General features: G+C 34.7%; 1 protein-coding gene across 1 annotated transcript in view; it reads right to left on the reverse strand.

The window, feature by feature from the left end:
• Positions 1–19,581, reverse strand: part of LOC144373324 (uncharacterized) — a 65,657-nt gene extending 46,076 nt beyond the window's left edge. The window contains exon 1 of the mRNA XM_078036409.1: positions 19,181–19,581. The gene's annotated coding sequence lies outside the window, so the exon portion shown is untranslated. The remainder of the gene's footprint in view (positions 1–19,180) is intronic.
• Positions 19,582–20,258: the final 677 nt, after the last annotated feature.

Raw genomic sequence — 20,258 nt, forward strand, 5'->3', positions numbered from 1 at the left:
AGAAGGTAGGGGAAATGGGAATAGAAAAGACAGAATGAATCAGACATAACTTTCCTATGATCGTCTATGAATACACACACACAGTGAAGCCCCATATCATGTTACAACCATAAGAATGGGATCCTAATTAGAATAAGTTATATACTATACTCTATGTGTATATAATATTTCAGAATTCACTCTACTGTCATTTATATATCTAAATAGTGAAGAAAATTATTTTTTTAATTCCATACTATAAACCCACATAGGAATTTCAATGAAATTCTAGTAATCTAAATTTAGAAGAGTAATATTGCAACTTTAGGGATAATTGATGAGTAAATTTGAGCATTGTTATTTTATGCATCAATTCCTGCTCTAAGATTCTCAAAGTGGCAGCTACTAAAAGATTTGGAGTCCTAGTACTCTGGGATTATTTCTGGGAAGCAGTCTCATGTCTACACACGTCTCATTCTTCGTTCTCCCTCCTGATTATTTGTTAGTATCCACATATCATAAAGACTATTTGGCCTTTGGTTCTTTCAATGGACAGGTGGACCCATGCTACAGCTACACTGTGACTACAACCTTGTGTATTCCATGTGCTTCTGGCTGGAGCACAACTTTACTGAGCTTCATATCCTAGTTTATTCGGTGTGAGTGATGCCTGTGTGTACCTCACAGTGCTGCCATGGGAAATGCAGGGAATAGGGCACATTAAGTGCTCAATACATGCTCTGGGTTGAATACTCATGTCCTTCCCAGCATATCAGCTTATTACCTCATCTGGAAATGAGGTTTTTGCACATAAAAATGTTGTATGAGTCCATAGTCAATTAGAGTGGGCTATAATCTAATGATTCATGACCTTAGAAGAGGAAATTTGGACAAGTATACATGTGCAGAGAGAACAACATGTGATAATCATGACAGAAAAAGGAGAGATGAATCTACACATCAAGGTATGCCAAGAATTTCCTACAACTACTGAAAACTAGAGGAGACAAGGAAAAATCCTCCCCTAGACCTTCCAAAGCAGATACCTTATAATAATTCAGTTTGGACTCCTAGACTCCACAACTGTGGTACAATAAATTGATTTTTTAGGACACCCAATAAATATTATTTTTCAGAGTAGTCCTAGGAACCCAAAAGGGCCCATGTTTGGCTCCTCCTTGACACTCAGTAGAGGAGTTAGTCCCAGACTGGTAGCTTCCTTTCATAAAAGGGAAAAACAGGAATCTCATTGTCATCAGCAACATCCTGTGTCCACAAAGTCCTGGATAAAATATCATGAAAATGCAGTGTGGAATTCTAAGAGTAAACGATGTTCTAAAATTCACGTGGAAATCAACAATCCAAAAGATGAGATTCTAAAAACTGATATGAAGACAGTGGTTGAAGTACAGAGATAGGGCTTGCAGTCTTCAGGGAAAAAAATCTGAAATTGTGGAAGGCCCATGAGACTGGAAGATCCCACATGCTCCAATTTATCATGGACATATGCAGGTGTGATCTAAGTAGGAGCTACAGTAGGTTTCTCTGTAGGGCACTGGGAAAAGAGGTAGGGAAAGAAGGTGAAGACTGGACCCAAGGAGGACCTTATGTCACCTTCACTGCCCCTGAAATTTCTAGACCAGGGCCATCAGTTGGAAGTGTTTAGACCAGGAACTTTAGCAAACCCTGAGTGCTTATAAGGAATAAAGAAGGGCCACCCCGGGCCCTGAGTCAGACACTCTGAGTTGAGGCCCAGAAGTCTGAGTTTGAGTGAGCTCTCCAAGTGACTGTCATGTACCCTACTTGAGATGTACTGTTGTATGTTGTAGTCTTGAACAGATGGCCTGGGGTGAAAGTGTCAATTTTATTCTCCATAAGGACACCTGGGAATTACAGAATCATACCAATAGCTTTTCTCTTCCAAGCTTCTGACCCTTCATCCTAGTCTCTCTTAAAATCAAATATCCAAAAGAATATATGGTTATATATACACAATAGAACATTACTCTGCCTTAAAGAAAAATCAAATTAAGGCATTTGGCAATACATTCATGGAACTAGGAACTATCAAGCTAAGTGAAATACGTCAGTCCCAAAAACCAAAGGCCAAATATTTTGTTTTATATGTGGATGCTAATACACAATAAGGGGCAGGGAGGAAATAATCGAAGTACATTGGATTAGACAAAGAGGAATGAAGGTAAGAGAGCAGCATGATAATAGGAAAGACATGAGAATGAATTGAACATAACAATTCTATGTTTATATATGAATTCATGACCAGTGAAATTCCACACCATGTACAACCACATGAATGGGATCCTAATTGGAATAAGGTGTATCTCATCCATATATAATATCTCCAAATGTACTCTACTGTCACATATATCTAAAAAGAAGAAATAAAAAAGGAGTAAAAGGACCTGGGGGAGGGAAGGAATAAAAGGGAAACACTGGGGTATAATATTGCATCAGCTGCTGGCTTATTTTATATTAGATTTATAAGGGAATATGTAACACTAAATCCATTGTTCTGTAATACTATAATGCATTTACAAAAATATGAAAAAAATGAAAAAGTGGATAGTGGCACATGAACCTAAATGGAAAATCATGCCTTGGTTCAATTCCCAATTCCAAAAAAAAATTTAAGTACATATATGTGTACATATATACATATGCGCACACACATGCATGAGCACACACACACACACACACACACACAAAATTTACTATATAAACAAATTTAAGTACAAAAATACCATGATATAATCAGTAGATTCAGAAAAGCCTGTTCACAACACTCAGCACCCATTCATGTTAAAAACACTAGAGGGACTAGTGATAGAAGGAGAAACCAAATGCCAACATCAAACTGAATTTTTTAAAAATGGAAGCATTTTTTCTAAAAACAAAAGCAAAACAAGGAAGTAAACTTTCACCACTCCTTGAATTCCCAGCAAGAGCAAACAGGCAAGAGAAGAAACTAATTTCATGCACATAGGAAAAAGAAGTCCTGTTGCCTCTGTTTACTGATGACATGAACATTTTACTTAGATGATTTAAAATGCTCCATCAGAAAATTTATAGTACTGATAACAAATCTACTAAAAGAGATGATACAAGAAAATAATACATAAATCAACTGCAGTCCTATATGCAATAGCAAACCCTTTTCAAAACAATTGAGAAAAATGTCTCATTCAAAATCCCTGAAGAAAATACTTTGGAAAATATCTAACTTAGGAGATGAAAAACCTCAACAATGAAAATTATAAAATGGTGAAGTAAAACAAATCAAAGACAATCTTAAGAAGTGGAAATACTTTCAATAATCTTGAAAAAAGCAAAATTAATATTATCCCAATGGTCATACTACCTTAACCAGTGAACAGACTCAGTACAATCCCAATCAAAATATCAATGACATCCTTCACAACACAGACAAAACATATTTCTCAAATTCATTTTGACACAGAAGTGACATAGAACATCCAAATGTATCCTGAACCAGAAGAGTGATGCTGAGATCTTCACAGTACCAGATATACAATTATATCAGACAGCTTTAGTAAAAAAAAAAAAAAAAAAACAGCATTATACTGCACCAAAACAGACCTGAAGATGAATGGAAAAGAAAACACAGACAAACCCACATAGATAAAGTGACCTGATATTCGACAAAAGGGCCAAAAATATACATTGAAGAAAACAGAAACACTTTAACAAGTGGTGCTATGAATACTGGATATTCATATGTGAAAAACATAAAACTTGATCCCTATCACCCTGCATAAAAGCCAACTCCAAGTATATCAAAGACCTAGGAATTAAACCAGAAACTCTACAGTTGCTTAAAGAAAATGTGGCCCAACACTCCAACATATTGACAAAATCATCAACTTAACAAGACCTCTAAAGCACAAGAAATAAAACTAACAGTCAATAAATGAGATGAAATCAAATTTCAAAACTTCTGCACAACAAAGGAAACAAGAATGTAAACAAAGAGCTTACCAATGTGATAAAATATTTTTCATCTGTTCCTCAGGAAATTAATATACAGAATAATAAAAAAAAACCTAAAAAATATTAAACCCCAATTACTAAACGAAACAGGCACAAAATCTAAAACAGAAATTGCTTAAAAGAAAAAATACAAGTGGTGTGTGTGTGTGTGTGTGTGTGTGTGTGTAAATATACATAAAACATATTTAAGAATCAGGGAAATGACAATCAAAACTACAAGGAAGAGAAAGTCTATTATAATGTCCTTGCTCTTTCCCTATACTTCAATAAAACTATTAGATTCAAAAAGAACTGCATGGAGACTTTATCTCACTCTACTCAAAATATCAATTATCAAGAATATTGTGCAGAGATCCACATATCAGACAGAACATTTGGGGGGAAAGGAAGAATAATGTTTATTGGATTAGACATAGAAGGATGAAGGAAAAGGAGAGGATGGGAATAGGAAAAATAGTAGAATGAAACAGACATAACTTTCCTATGTACTTATATGAATTACACAACCTGTGTAACTCTACAGTATATATAGCACAAGAATGGAAAGTTATAGTCCATGTATGTATAATATGTCAAAATACACTTTACTGTACATACACCTGAAAATAATTTTTAAAAAGAAAAAAAGAATAATTCATGGGGAAATTCAGTGTTGGTAGGACTTCAAATTAGTACAGCCATTCTTGAAAACTTGATGAATAGCCCTTTCAAAACTTGGAATAGAACTACCATCTGACCCAGTTGTCTCATTCCTTGGTACATACCCAAATATCTGAAATCAGCATACTATAGAAACACACGCACATCAGTGCTTATAGCAATACAATTCATAATAACCTAATTACAGAACCAGCCATCAAACCTATCAACAGAGTAATTGATAAAGAATACATGGTGTACATACACAATGAAGTTTTATATACTCATTAAGAAGAATTAAATTATGGAACTAGGTGGAAAATTGATGAAATGAGAACACAATTCTAAATGAAATAAGCCATAATCAGGAAGCCAAAGGTCAAATATTTCCCCTCATATGTGAATACTCGACCACATAATGGAAAAGAGGGCATTCAACAGAGATATCTGTGGAAGGGGTTACATGGAAGGCATGGAGGACCAACAGAGGGATGAACAGTAGAATGAAACAAACTAAACTCTCTTTGTACATCTATGAATAAAGCATGGTGAATTTCAATGTTGTGTATGTCTATAATGCAGTAATTTAAAAATCTATAAATAAATAGATGTTAAACCAACAGAAGCCAGACTCATTGTTCTCTCTTTCACTCTTCCTCTAATTTTTCTTTTACTTTTATTTCTTCTCTTCCCCCTCATAAATAATGAACAATATGTTGTCTATGGATCAGCCCTATTTTGAAATCGCAAATCTTTGTCTCCCTAATATATTCTTCTTTACTCTTAATTATCTCTATTTTTTAACTTTTCTTACCACTGGTTAGTTTGTATAATGTCAGACCCCACCATTAATGCAATAGAAGCAGTTAAAACACTGGAAGTCATAGGTAATAACAATTGTTTGAGTTTTTGATGGACATAATTCATGATTAACTACTATCTTTAATAATAGAAATTGCTGACCCTACAATTTCTGTTTATTGTGTCAATCAACATTGTACATGTCATAATAGGAACTAAGTACTTAATTTAATCCTATATGTTATATGCATGGGTTTTTGCAGTTATTTGACTTCCCTTAATCTCTGAGGCACTGGAAAATTACAGGATAACTAAAAGCTGGTAGAGTAGAAACCCCACTGTTTCAGATCCATTTGAACAGATGGGTTGATACATAAACAATGTAAAAAAAACAAGAGAAGAAAACATCCAAAACAGAATGATTCAACAATACACTCTACTGATACTGCAGTGTAGGAAATGTCAAGGAATAAATTTAGAAAGTTCAAAGATAAGAAGACATAAGAGGTAAAAAATGAGGTAAAGATTGGAATCAGAGAGAAAATATTAGAAGTGAAAGATCATGTCAAGAAGGAGATATAGATTTTGAAGAAGGATAATTTGGAAACTCTTGAAATTTAAGAATCAATAAACCAAATTAAAAATACAATGGAAAGCATTACCAACAGACTACATCATTTGAAAAATAGATATTGACATAATAAAGGCAATTTACATAATCTTGGCAAAGAAACTTGATCATGAAAAAAAGATGTTAAGAGAATAGGAGCTGAATTTCATGAAATATGGGATAATATTAAAAGGTAAAATCTAGGATGTATAGGGGCTCTGAGCAACAAATTAAAAGAATGCAAAATATTTTCAATAAAACAATGAGAAAAGATATCAAATATTAAAAATTAAATGGAAAACTCTTTTTGATTTCAGATTTGGATTATAATCTAACACCTTAAAATATAAAAATCTTCAGTGTGCTCATCAGATTCCCTTATTTCAGGGCTCACAAAAAATACTATTTTTTTTTCTTTTTTTTTTTTTTATTGATTGTTCAAAACATTACAGAGCTCAAGACATATCATCTTTCATACATTCGACTCAATTGGGTTTTGAACTCCCCAAATACATAATACAGACTCACTTCTGTTAAAAAATACTATTTGACTAAACTTTTTTGAGAAAATTGAATTATAAATTTGGAGAATGCATATGACTTTAATTAGATACATTCAGCTATTCAGCATTGAAAAATAATTTAAATAATACATATTTTACAAGAATATTGCAACTTGAAAACCCAAAAGGTTTAGGATATTTAAACAATACCATAAATGGCCGAAGTGTATTGAAGCTTTCCTGTAAAATGAATGTTATGCTACAATGTAGCTCACATTTAAGAAATTATACTTGAATGAAAGTCACATTATAATATGAATAGCCTAGTATCAACTTTTTTATTAAATAAAAATGTTTTCCTTGAGTGATGTCTGAAATTTTTCAGAATATAAAGCCCCAGACCTCACTTCCTCACAAATATTGGCACACAAAGATTATGGTCCAATGATCCCATAAGAACATTGCATAAGCCAGTTATGAAATTGGGGTATTCCAGGAATACACAGTGTTATTTAAAGAGGTTAAAAAAAAAAGGCCATTTCCATTCACTTGCTATCAACCCCATGCCCAACCCAGCAAGACAAACATAATTCATGACTACTTTCTTAGGAGGAAGGGTGGATGTGCTTCCAATATTATAGGTATTGTTTAGGGAGAGACAGATGTCTGAGGAAATGATTTGTCTCACTTGTCTCAAGGCTCATATGAGGAAATTTCTTACTTTCAATACCTGAGTTGGGCTGAGAACCAGAGAGAGCTCAAAGGATTGTCTAAGCATCAGACTCTACCATACAGCAATGAGACACCAGGGGGAGAGAGAGAGTACAAGACTTTCTTAAAGAAACCAGCAAACCTAATTCAGAAATCATTTTTCAAGTCCAGAAAAGAACCACTCCCATAAATGATCCAAGGGGCTTCCAAAATTTCTGGCTAATTTGTGAAACCTGTCCCCCATACAAAACTGATTCACAAAGTCTGGAAGAGGTAGCTGTTTCTTCAATGCAAAAACAAAAAAAAAATTATAACAGAAATAACAAGACACATGAAGAAACACAGAAACACAAATAAATCAAATAAATGAGATAACTCTACAAAGACCAATCCTAAGACTTTGAAGGTCTATGAATAATTTCATGAAATGAAAAATAGTCCTTGTAAAAATACCTACATGTGTTATGAGGAAATAGGGCTGGGATTCTGGCTCATTGGTAGAGCACTCACCTAGCACACACAAAGTCCTGGGCTCAATCCTCAGCACCACATTAAAAAAATAAAATAAAGATACTGTGTCCAACTACAACTAAAAAATAAATATTAAAAAAATGACACAAAATCAGGAAAATGCATGTAAAGTGTAAAAATGCCAACATGACAGTATTTAAATAAAACAACAATTGAAATAAAATATTTTTTTAAATTATTGATTGAAACAAAAAGAAAATTAAAAATATAAAATTTTAAATGTGAAGAAACTCTAAGGGACTTATGAGACAACATCACAAGGACAAATATGTGTTTTGCAAGTATCTCTAAAGAAGAGAAAGAGAAGGGTGAGTAGAACTCATTTGAAAAAATAAAAGACATTTTTTTTTCAATTCTGAGAAAGAAAATGGATACCCAAATTCAAGAAACTCAAAGAAAAATAATTAAGATGAATACAAAAAGGACCCAAAGTGAGGAAAATTGTAACAATCAAAATTTAAAAATAAAGATTTCTGATGGGTTGGGGCTGTGGCTCAGCAGAAGCACACTTGCCTGGCAAGTGTGAGGCACTGGGTTTGATTCCCATCACCACATATAAATAAATAAATAAAAGTCTGTTCAATTCTCAGCACCATATATAAATAAATAAATAAAGTCTATCGGCAACTAGAAAATAAATAAATAAATAAGTACATAAAATGAAAATAAAAAATTTTGAATGCAAGAAGTGCAGAGTGATTTATCTCCTAAGATGGAGCTTTCAGAAAAACATCAGCAGATTTTTTTGGAAGAAAACTTTAGGTCAGATATGATGTATTAATTTTTCAAAGAAAAAGGATGCACACACACAAACTAAAAACAATTTAACAACTGAGAAGAGAGCACCAGCAATAATTTCCTTTAAAAATTAAGAAAAAATAACAACTTTTTGGCAAAAAAATAAAAGCTGAGTGAGTTAATTACCACTAGATTTCCTTTTTGGAATTGCTACAGGCAGTCTTTCAAGTGGAAACAAAAGAGTGGTATAACAAAAAAAGCAAATGATCATATAAACATTCTAGGAAAGGAAACTATGCAAATACTGATTTTTTTTATTTATCAGAAAACATTATTATATTTCTCATCACTAGCAGCATAAAATATGTTAATTTGAATACAAAACCTATATAAAATTATTTCTCCTTTTTAAAATTTGTTTCTTTTTACATACACATGACCCTAGGATGTATTTTAACATATTATGCATATATGGAGTGCAAACCATTCCAATTTTTATCCCATTCTTGTGCAGTTATACTGCACATTCAAAAATCATGTGCAAATCATTCGACTCTTTTTCTTCTTCCCACCCCTCCCTTCATTCCCTTTTGTCCAAATCAGTGAACTCCTATACTTCCCCTCCCTTGTTATGGGTTAGCATCCACATCTCAGAGAGAACATTTGGCCTTTGGTTTTTTTGAGGCTGGTTTATATCACTTAGCATGACAGCTTCAGTCCCATCAATGAACAAGTCAATGTCATATGTTCATTCTCCTTGAGACTGAGTAATATTCCATTGGGTATATATACCATACTTTCTTAATCGATTCATCTCTTGAAGAATACCTAGGTTGTTCCAACAATGTGAATTGTTAATATTACTCTATTACACACTTAAAATGGCTAAGATGTTATTTTAAAGGAATTACTATTTGATTTTTTTAAGTATCATTTAAGAAAATTTATTCCTAACTGAAATTATAGATTTAAAATACCAGCATATTTTAATACAAAACAACTATTTACATATCTAACTTAAGAATGTTCAAATGGCATTACAAAATGGGATACTTAATAGAGCTTGGGACTGTAAAATAAAATACGCAATAAGCCTGTCACTCTTATAAGTTGTTTATTTTAAATTATAATTTGAACAAAATTAATCTGTCAGTCTATAATAATGGCTAAGATGGTAAAATCCATTATGTTTTTATTACTTGCAGTAAACATGAGGGAATTAATGTTGCCCCTTAAACAATATGCTTGAAGGACTTATATATAAGATAATGGGCACAGAGGGACCTGTGAGAACAGAAGCAGATTGGAGTGAGGCAGCTTCAAGCTGACAAAAATTGAAGAGGATTAATGGTTATCACCAGAGCTAGGAAGAGGAACAGATGGATTTTATCCAGAGTCTCAGAAGGAGCACAGCCTTGCTCAAACCTTGAATTCAGATTCTGACAGCTAGAATTTTGAGAGAATAAATGTCTGTTGTTAGCTACACAGTTTGTAGTATTTTGTTATGTAACTTCCAGGAAACTTACATAGCCTCATTCAGGGCTGCTCTGTCACATAACTCTTAACCACACATGGGCAGAAATAATAAATAAACCATAAAGAAATTACAAATTGAAAAAATAATTTTGGATTTAAAAAAAATAACATTTACCTACTATTACTACTACTACTAGAAACACTTTTAGTTATTGCCAAGAGTTACTATGGAATCTGGATAGAATAAGTATGTAATTAGAGATTGTGAAAATTTTAGCTAGTACGCTGTGGATTTAGGTATTTTCATTGTTATTTTGGACTCGTGCAAAACTGAAAAGAGCTCAAATATTTGAAAATATATACAGATATGAATTTGAATTCTAATTTTAGTACCTTGCTATTTTTTTAAATATTGATTTTATTAGGTGTAGATGGACACAACACAATGCCTTTATTTTTATGTGATGCTGAGGATCAAACCCAAGTCCTGCCCATGCTAGGCAAGCGCTCTACCGCTGAGCCACAATCCCAGCCCCAACCTTGCCATTTTGTAACACAACAGGTAGTTTTTAAATTAATTTAGAAATTATAGTTTTCTTTATTTCTATTAGTTTATGCTGTATTGAGAGAAATACATCCATTTTAGCTTGCCGATTTAGAATTTAGTGTAAGGAAATCTGAAAGAACTCCCTAGATACTTCTGTTCTAGAACATCAAAACATTGCTTTATATTGTACATATATATACATATATATGTATGTATATATATATATACACCAAAATATTTACATATACGATTATATGTATTTAATGTGTACATAATTCACAGTGTTCTTTGAAAATTGCATATTATACATTGTAAGCTAACAAAAAAGTATTTTTTATTACTTTTCACAAAAATCCACTTTTTCTTATAGATGCACATCTGAAAATAAGATGGAAGTAGGTATAAATATGCACTTTTGTTTTAAAATGCCATTTTTAGGGAAAAATATAAACTAGACTGATCTCTTATTAATATTGAATTAGCATAATATTTATAAAAATGTTTTAAGGATTATACAAAGTTTACTAGAGTTTTCACTGTGATGAGACTGGAATAATATTTCTGCAAAATAGTTGAAATTCTAATGTTATATTTATTGTAGGAAAATTATATATTAATCACATTTCTAATGATGGCAGATAAAAAACTACATAAAAATTACTGTCATCCTTAATTAAATGTGCATTCATCTTGAACTTTATTGAGATGCTTATGCAGTTCTACTAAAGAAACAGGTGATAATGTCATGGAGAAGAATTTACCTACAGCTTATTCTTCTGCTGCAAGGTGCTTAATGTCATGCCTGTAAGAACTTGAACACCAATGTGTTCTACTGTTTAACTTACAATGCATGTACTCATCCATAAGATGTCACACGTTTTTTTCTGTAACTTCTGGCAAGATTTTTAGAAATGAAGTTAATAGTATAAAAATTTCAAGTTCTACAATTAATTTATTAGATTTATTTTCAAAAAATTAGAAATTTTGTAGTTATCCTTTTTTATTCTCATATAATAGACCTGCTACCTTGTGTCCACACTATAATGCTTTACTGTAGTATAATGATACAGTTAAATATTTTGTAGAACTACTCCTTTTTATTTTCCAGGTATCTCTATTATAAATAGTTATATTTGATGCACACTTATGCATCCTATACAAATGTTTTTGTTAAATTTAAATTATTTAAGTATTATCCTTTATAGCTTAAATTTATAACTTATTTTTTAATTAAAAATATCCTGAGTGTTTATTTTTTTCTCAAAAACAATAACAGTGCTATTTATTTCAGTGAAGTGTGGTAACATTTTTTCAAATACCTTAGATCACTTTTTCAAATTATTCTCAGAAATACTGATACAGATATTTTTTAAAATTTTATTTTTACCTTATATCTGACTGCTGATACTGAGGATTTTTAGTATACTATTCCCTTAACAAAGATATACAACATGAATTTCTTTTATTTTTAGTATTTATTTTCAGTGCATAAAAACATGTTAAGTTCTAAGTTGCAAGAAGGAGAAAATAAACTGACAGATTCTTCATTAAGTCTCAATAACAAAGAGAAGATGATGCCACTAAAACATGATTCATCTTACTTCTGCCAGTCTCTTCAGCAGTTAAAATTGGGAAAACAATCACCCATATTGAAGAATCACTGGAAGGACTAAATTAGAGAACTTCTATATGTTTAGCTTATCAACTATCAAAAAGAATTCATTATCATTATATTTATGTTAGTTTCTTTTTTGTTTGTACTTTTATCCTAAAGGTACATCTGAAGTAATGTGACAAGAGTGAATATTTTTAGAAAGAAATTTATGATGTAAGTGAAAATAATAGGAAAAGCTACAGAAGAGGGATGTCATGAAGACAATTGGGGGAGGGGCTCTTAGTAATAACATTTCAAATAGCTGCAGTTGAATGTGTTCTGAGAATGTGACCCAACAGTGTATGAACAATGCATAAAATTTTTCAAACATCTGTGTGGAAAAGGAACCATTCATCACCAACTGATTTATGACAAACCAAACCCAGAAAGATTAGCTGTCACTATTTAGATCACAGAGAATTGTGATACTGTCAGGGATTAAATCTCTCTGATACTTCAGCACTGTTGTGATATGATGACAAAGGACCACAAGATAGATGACAGTGGCAAGAGTCGCTGCTATTTTTGTTGGGCACTGTCTACATGGCAGCTTGTCTCCACGTCATTTATTTAAAACTAATGGAAATTATAAACAAGCTGCTATATTTATTGCTACCTTTTAGATAGAGAAATAGGAACAGAAAAAAAAAAGTAAATTGCCTCAGTTCCCAAATAGCAAATGGTTCAAATTTTGATGACTTGTCATGATAGAACACCCATCTTGGAGTCCTTTCTGGAGGACAAGGTGACTTTTTCCTCCCTTGTCATATAAAAAGAAATAATATCAAATTGCCTTTTCAATCTCCAAACATGTTAATAAATAAATGGATAAACATATAGGTAGACTCATATCAATCAGAGAAAGAGAGAAAAATAAACATTTTCCAAAGTCCTTGTTATTATTTTCATAGTTCATTATTTGCCACTCACACCCCAGCTTCAGTAAGCCTCCAGATTAGGATTCTTAAGCCATATTTATGATTAAATGTTTTATATCATCAAAGAATGGTGGCCAAACCATGCCCACTATACACTAGATATAACTAGCTGACAACTAGTTATTAACAAAAAGAAATATAAATAACTAAAGTAATATACCAATTTTTCAGTAATTTAAAATTATTAAAATAAATCCCATAAGTCATAAATATTATGATTAGGACAAAATAACTTTATCTTTTTGTTTGTTCTACCTAAATAAAAAAACAACCTTTAATGTGTTATCTTATAAAATACACATTCATTTCATGAGATTGTTATCAACTAATTGGTTCTTTTTTTCATTTATTTTTATTCATTTATTTTCTAACACTGGAGATTGAACCCAGGGATGCACTACCACTGAGCAAGATCCCCAACATTTTATTTCAGTGAAGCAGATGAAACCATTTTTGAGAAAGGATCTCACAGAGTTGCCGAGGCTGCCCTTGAACGTGCAATCCTCCTGTTTAATTGTCATTATGTCCTATATTTTCAAATTAATATTATTCTCTGGTGTGTATATAACTCTGTATTACAACAAGTACTGTGATTAAGACCTTTAAAATTTTCAACATTGAAATATAGAGATATTACCTCCCATTACATGTATTCTAATAAAAATGAAAAAAAAAATCGCAACAATGGAAAAAACATACAAAGAGTTGAAAACATTTGTCTCAAACTTTAAAGATCATGTAACATACTGGAGAATACATTATAAATTTTCTAAATAATTTATTTAGGTAGCTATAGTATATGAGAAAAGTTTATACTTTGCCTACAGTGAAAAAAACTAAGATAAAACTAATAAAAGAAAAACAAAGTGGAAACATAGCTGCTATTTTGGACTTCTCAAATGCATTTAATATTGATGATCTTCCCAAATACTTAGTCTCACTGTGTACTGATATTATCTGATCAATATCTAATATTAAAAGATCAATTACAAAATAAAGAATGTACCAGCAGATAATACTTTTTCAATTTCATTTTTCTGTTTATTATCAGATATTTCATTTTTCTGTTTATAAACTATTTATATTAGATACTTCATTCTTAAGTTCAAATTTTATAGCAAAATTATACCAGAGTTTCCATACAAATACAAATATATTTACCTAACATAAAAAGTCTTTCTGTCCTTCTCTCTCCCCTCTCTCTCTCTCTCTACACACACACACACACACACACACACACACACACACACACACACACACACAGTCATACACGTTTATGCACACAAACATACACACACACAGAGAAATATTCAGAAAATTCTGCTTTAGCTGGAAAACATTATTAATAAGAAATAAAGGGGTTTTGTATAAGATGTATTGAATAATATAATTTGTGTTAGGAAACAAAGGGAAAAATGCCAAGATATGATAATTTAAAAATTTGATGCTCAATGGTGAACATAGATTATTATTATATGTTTAATGGAATTGTTTTACTTCTCCTCATTTTGTTATTACCTTTGTAGAATATTTTTGTTTATGTGGTTCATAAATACATAACTTAAGAAAAAGTGTTGATGAAATAAAAATAGATTATGCATGTCAAAATTTTTTTTTTACATATTAAATGTAAATCTTGAGGAGTCTGTGATGCAAGTTAAGCAGAATACCTCAATAAATTAATACATTATGTCTACTAGAAATCCTTACAATGCCAGCAAAAAAGAAAAGATTAACAAAAAGAATTTTATTTAAATAATGCAGCAATAGTGATGTGTGACTTTTCTTAACTTTAGCACCAAATAAAAGCCAAGTATTTTTAGACCTTACATGGATATATATACTGCCTAGATAATAATGCATGTGCTCATTTTCTTGCTGACTAGGTTGATTATTTGTCTTAAGTGTTAGAAAAATAGACATTTTAATTATTAGTAAATCTTAATTTATATCATCATTATTGATATTATTTTTGAATAATCTCAAATTATTCTTTATTCATGACTCATGTGGCCATTTTATTTATTCTTGCATCTCAATACATAAATTCAATGGTATCTATGAAATTCTCCATTTTTATAATAGAGTCTGTGGCTGGGGATATAGCTCAGTTGGTAGGGTGCTTTCCTCACATGCACAAGGCCCTAGATTCAATCCCTTGGGATACAAAGGTAAAATTGAGGTACTATTAACAAATATGGTAAAGTAAAAATTACAAATCAATTTTATAATAACACAGTAAATACTTAAAATTAAGTATACTGGAATAAACTATGTAAATTATTGAGAAAGACAAAGATATTGTTGCATAAAAATCTAGTAAAGTTCCAGACAGAAACTGTCATTGTGTGTTTGAGAAACAGTTGTAAAAACTTTTTATTTACATGACAGTATTGAGGACAGTGAGATAATGGTTTGGCTAGGTAGATATTTTCATACTTGGAAAGCCATAATATTAGGGAAATATTGGGATAAATGTGGTAGGCAAGACACAAAAACCATTTTTGAAGAGTGTGATGGTTGGAATGTAGTTAGTTCAGTTATTATTGAAGAAAGTATGGAGAGTCCATCAAAAACTAAAAATAGAGCTACCACATAATATTGAAATTCCACTATTGGGAATGAATACAAAAAAGAATGAAATGAGCATGGCAAAGAAACACCTGCACTAGCCTACAGATTGCAGCACTGTTCATAATAGCCAGGAAATGAAAACAAGAGATGTGCCCATAAACTGACAAATGGATAAAGAAAATGTGATATATACAAAGAAATATTATTTGACCATAAAATTAAAAGAAGTCCTGTCATATGCAACAACAGAGATAAACATAGAGGACATTAAGTTAAATAAATTAATCCAGGCACAGAAAAACAAATATTACCTGATTCCACTTATATGTGAATTCTACAAAAGTCAATCTCATAGATGTTGAGAGAATAGTTGTTACCAGAAGCTGGGAAGAGTGTAGAGGGTGGGAGGATGGAGAGAGATTGGTCAACCAGAACACCATTACAGTTAGGATGAGTAAGTTCTTGTGTCCTATGGCAGAGGCGGGTGAATACAGCATTGAATAACTGAAACTAGATAGAAAGGAGGATATTTAAAATATATTTACAATAAAAAATGATAAAAGTTGAGATAGATATTACCCAGGAATCAAAGTAATTACATTGTACATACTAATATGTACTTATGAGGTGTTAAACAATATAAATCTTTGAGAGAAGAAATATTGCCTGGGACCTCAGAATAAATGAGAAGAAAAGCCAGGCACTGTGGTGCACACCTGTAATGTCCATGAGTTTAGAGACTTGAGATAGGAGGATGCCCTCTAGGGAAGAATACAGGTGATTTGGATAAGGCAGAGGGGAGTGAAGGGAGTGGAGGAGGGTAAGAGGGTAGGAAGAATAGTGGAATGAATTAGACATTATTAACCTATATACATATATTATTACATGACCATGTGAATCTACATCATGTACAACCAAAAGAATGAGAAGTTACACTCCATTTATGTATGTCAAAATACATTTTATTCTCAATTATAGCTCATATGAAAAAATAAAAGATTCAAGTATGCATCCCTTTTCTCCATTTATACCATCATCATTCTAAACCAAACCACTAGCCGGGGCTTGGAGGCCCTGGGATACGTCACAGAACTGCTATGGGAAACCAAAATTTACACATTTAGTTTCCTCATGAGAGCCCTCATTTGCATTTTGAGGTATTCTAAATAGCAAAAACTATGAAATGAACTTATACAAATATAATCAACACTCAGAAAGGTATTCTACATAATTGAAAATCAAAAGTGACAGGATGTCAAAGCATACACACACACACACACACACACACACACGTATATGTTGAGGTGTAGCCACAACCCCAGCCCAGGAATTCAGGGCTACATATTTTAATGGAAATATGTAAGCTTGGTTGCATCTGCCACACATAAAATACTTCTAAGAAATGATACTCCTCATATATTCTCAATCCCACTGTGAAATCCCAAAAGTAAAAAAGAATTAATTATAATAGTGCTGGTTAATGTTAATATTCTTAATTGCCTACTTTGATGCTAACTTGTGAAACCCCTAAGTAAAACCTCGTTATGACAAATGAACTTGTGGTAAAAATAAAAATTAACCCTAACTTTGCTACCAGCCTCTTTTATCAGATGGTGATCATAATAAATTCCCACCTATAGAACATGAACAGAGGCTCAAACATATCGAATGATGAAGTGAAAAAATAGAAAACCTTTTTTTTACTAAAACTGGTTCTATGAACAAAAATATTGACATGAAATATGTGTGCTATTATAAAGACATGTACTTACAAAATGCATGTCTCAACAGAGCAAAATGTCACCAGAAGACAAATGCCTTAAAAACCTGACCATTTCAACTACTCTTTATCTCCCATTTTAAGACAAAAACAACTGATAATTAAATTTCCATGAAGCTTGAGTAACACACACTGGACAAAATACACATCAAAGTATTTCAGAATGAATATACCCTTTGCACAGCAAAAAGGGAAATGCCAATGGATGAGTAATTGTACTTACTGGGAAATAGGGAACCAAAAAGCAAAGTAAATGAGGACTTACAAAAATGGTTTCCATAAAAATGATTGATTTAAAATGTGAAAGTCATTGATATATAAACAATGAATCATTACAAATCACCTAATTGTAATAAAATATAAGGTACAAGAAAAACACATAAATTATATGTACAGAATGTAGAGAATGGACTTATACTATAAACTTGCAATTAACTCTTTTTGGGGGGGGACAAACAAAAGAAAACACTGGCAGATAAAGTTGAGAACACAGCTTTTAAAATCATACATGTACGCACAGCTTTTAAAATGATACATGTGTACTCAAATTAAACCAGGTGTTCCGCTTTCTCTCTTTAACATCCTCCCATTCAGGCCAGCCCCCAACCAAAGTTTCCCTTCACACTTACTCCCCCAACAAGGTCCCAATACTGAAGCCAGGTAACAGCCCTAAAACCTCCACCACACAAACTCAGCTGCCTCCAGGAGCACCCAGGAACAGCACCCAAGTGCCTCTGCCCCACTCCCCTGCAACCTCTGCCACACCCACTCAGCTCCTGCCAAGAGCACCCAGGAACAGCGCACTAACTCCTATGCCCCACTTCCCCACCTCAACAGGCCTTAGCACTAGTGCCCCCTCTAGGCACTCCCTCTCAGCAGGCACCCACTACCCCACGTAGCTGCCAGTCCCTCTGCACCTCTCCAGCCAGAGGCCTCACACCATGTGTCTGCTCCAGTCATCACCTTGCAGCCACAGGCACTGAGTGCCCCCTCCCCACAAACTACCCCACCTAGCCTCTGGCCCCAGGACACCTCTCCTGCAAGGGTCCAACCCCCACAGGCCTCAGAAAGAGGCCCCTCTCAAGGAACCACCTCAGAGGGGCCAGCACAGCATGCCCCCTCCACACACACTACCCCACCCAGCTCTAACTCATCCAGCTCCAGTCCCCAATGCCTCTGCAGCCAGGGCTGCGCCCCCACCCCCCAGGCATCTCCTCAAGTAACTGCCTCCCAGAGAAAGGCACAGTGTGCCCCATCACCACACATTACCCACCGAACTCCATCACCACCCAGCTCTGGTCCTCTAAAACCTCTCCACTCAGGGCCACCAGTTCCTGGTGCCCTAACACCTCTCCAGTGAGGGCCTTGTTTCCACAGGCCTCAGCAAGAGCGCCCCCTCCAGGCATCTCCTCATAGGTAAAAACACAGTGTGCCCCCTCCCCACCAACTACCTCACCCAGCTCTGTTCCCCTGAAGCCTCTTCAGCCAGGGCGGTGCCCCCAAAGGCCTCAGCATGAGCTTCCTCTCCAGGCACCACTTTATAGAAACAGCGTGCCCCCTCCTCACACACTACCACACCTAGCACCTACCCCATCCAGTCTGGTCCCCCAAAACCTCTCCAGCCAGGGCCATACACCACACATTGCTGAGGACACTGGAAGTCTCCCTACCTAGGCTCTGCTCCCAGGTTCAGCAGGAAGGATCTCAGGTACTTGAGGAACATGCTTCTCCACTGTCTACTGGCCACTTCTGGATGCCTGGAAACTCAGAACACAGAAACAGTTTGCAATATGCCTGCCCAAGCTTGTGTGCTTCATGCACTCGCCTGTGTGTTGAGGGTGGGGCTTTGCCCAGGAATGTTACCAAATAATGCCTATTGGCAACAGGCACAGTGCGCCTCCTCCCCAGACACTACCCCACCCAGCTCAGGTCCCTTAAGATCTCCAGCCAGGACCCTTCCCCCACAAGCCTCAGCATGGTCACCCTTTCAGTCACTGCCTCTTAGGGACAGAACAGGGCATCCCCTCCCCTGCACTATCCCACCCAGCTCCTACCCCACGAAGCTCCTACCTCATCCACCTCCTACCCCTCCCACCTCCTACCCCACCCTGTTCCTGGTTCCCTAAGAACTATCCAGCAAGCTTCCTATCCCAAACAGGACTCAGCAGGGTCGGCGCATCCATGAACCTCCTTACAGGGAGAGAGACACACTTTGCCTCTTCCCCATGCATTACTTACCCAGCTCTGGTCCCATGATGCCCCTCCATCCAGTGTTGCACCCGACAAACTGCTGGACACACTGGTGCCCTCCCTACCTGAGGCTCTCCACTGGGATCCACAATGTCCAACAGGAGCACAGTGGTGAGCGCCAGGCTGCCTTTGTGGGAAGCCTCACATCCTCACCAGGAACCGCAAACTGGAACGCCGGAAGGGACTTCATCCCAGAGGGCGACAAAGCTTCTTGGCCAGGAGCAGAGCAGGCCAGGCAGCCTTCGGAAGGTAAGTCCTCAGCTCCATGAAGACACGTGCTTCTCCACCGTCTGCCTGAAACTTCTAGGCCTCAGGAAACCCACTGCACAGAAGTACTTCGCAGTGCGTGCGTGCGTGCGTGCGTGCGTACATTGTGCGTGCGTGCGTGCGTACATTGTGCGTGCGTGCGTGCATTGTGCGTGCGTGCTTGCGTGCGTGCGTCCTTGCGTGCATGCGTCCATGCAAGCGTGAGTCCATGCAAGCGTGAGTCCATGCGTG

Source organism: Ictidomys tridecemlineatus, unplaced genomic scaffold (genome assembly GCF_052094955.1).
Source record: "Ictidomys tridecemlineatus isolate mIctTri1 unplaced genomic scaffold, mIctTri1.hap1 Scaffold_354, whole genome shotgun sequence".
NCBI classification, from domain to species: domain Eukaryota; kingdom Metazoa; phylum Chordata; class Mammalia; order Rodentia; family Sciuridae; genus Ictidomys; species Ictidomys tridecemlineatus.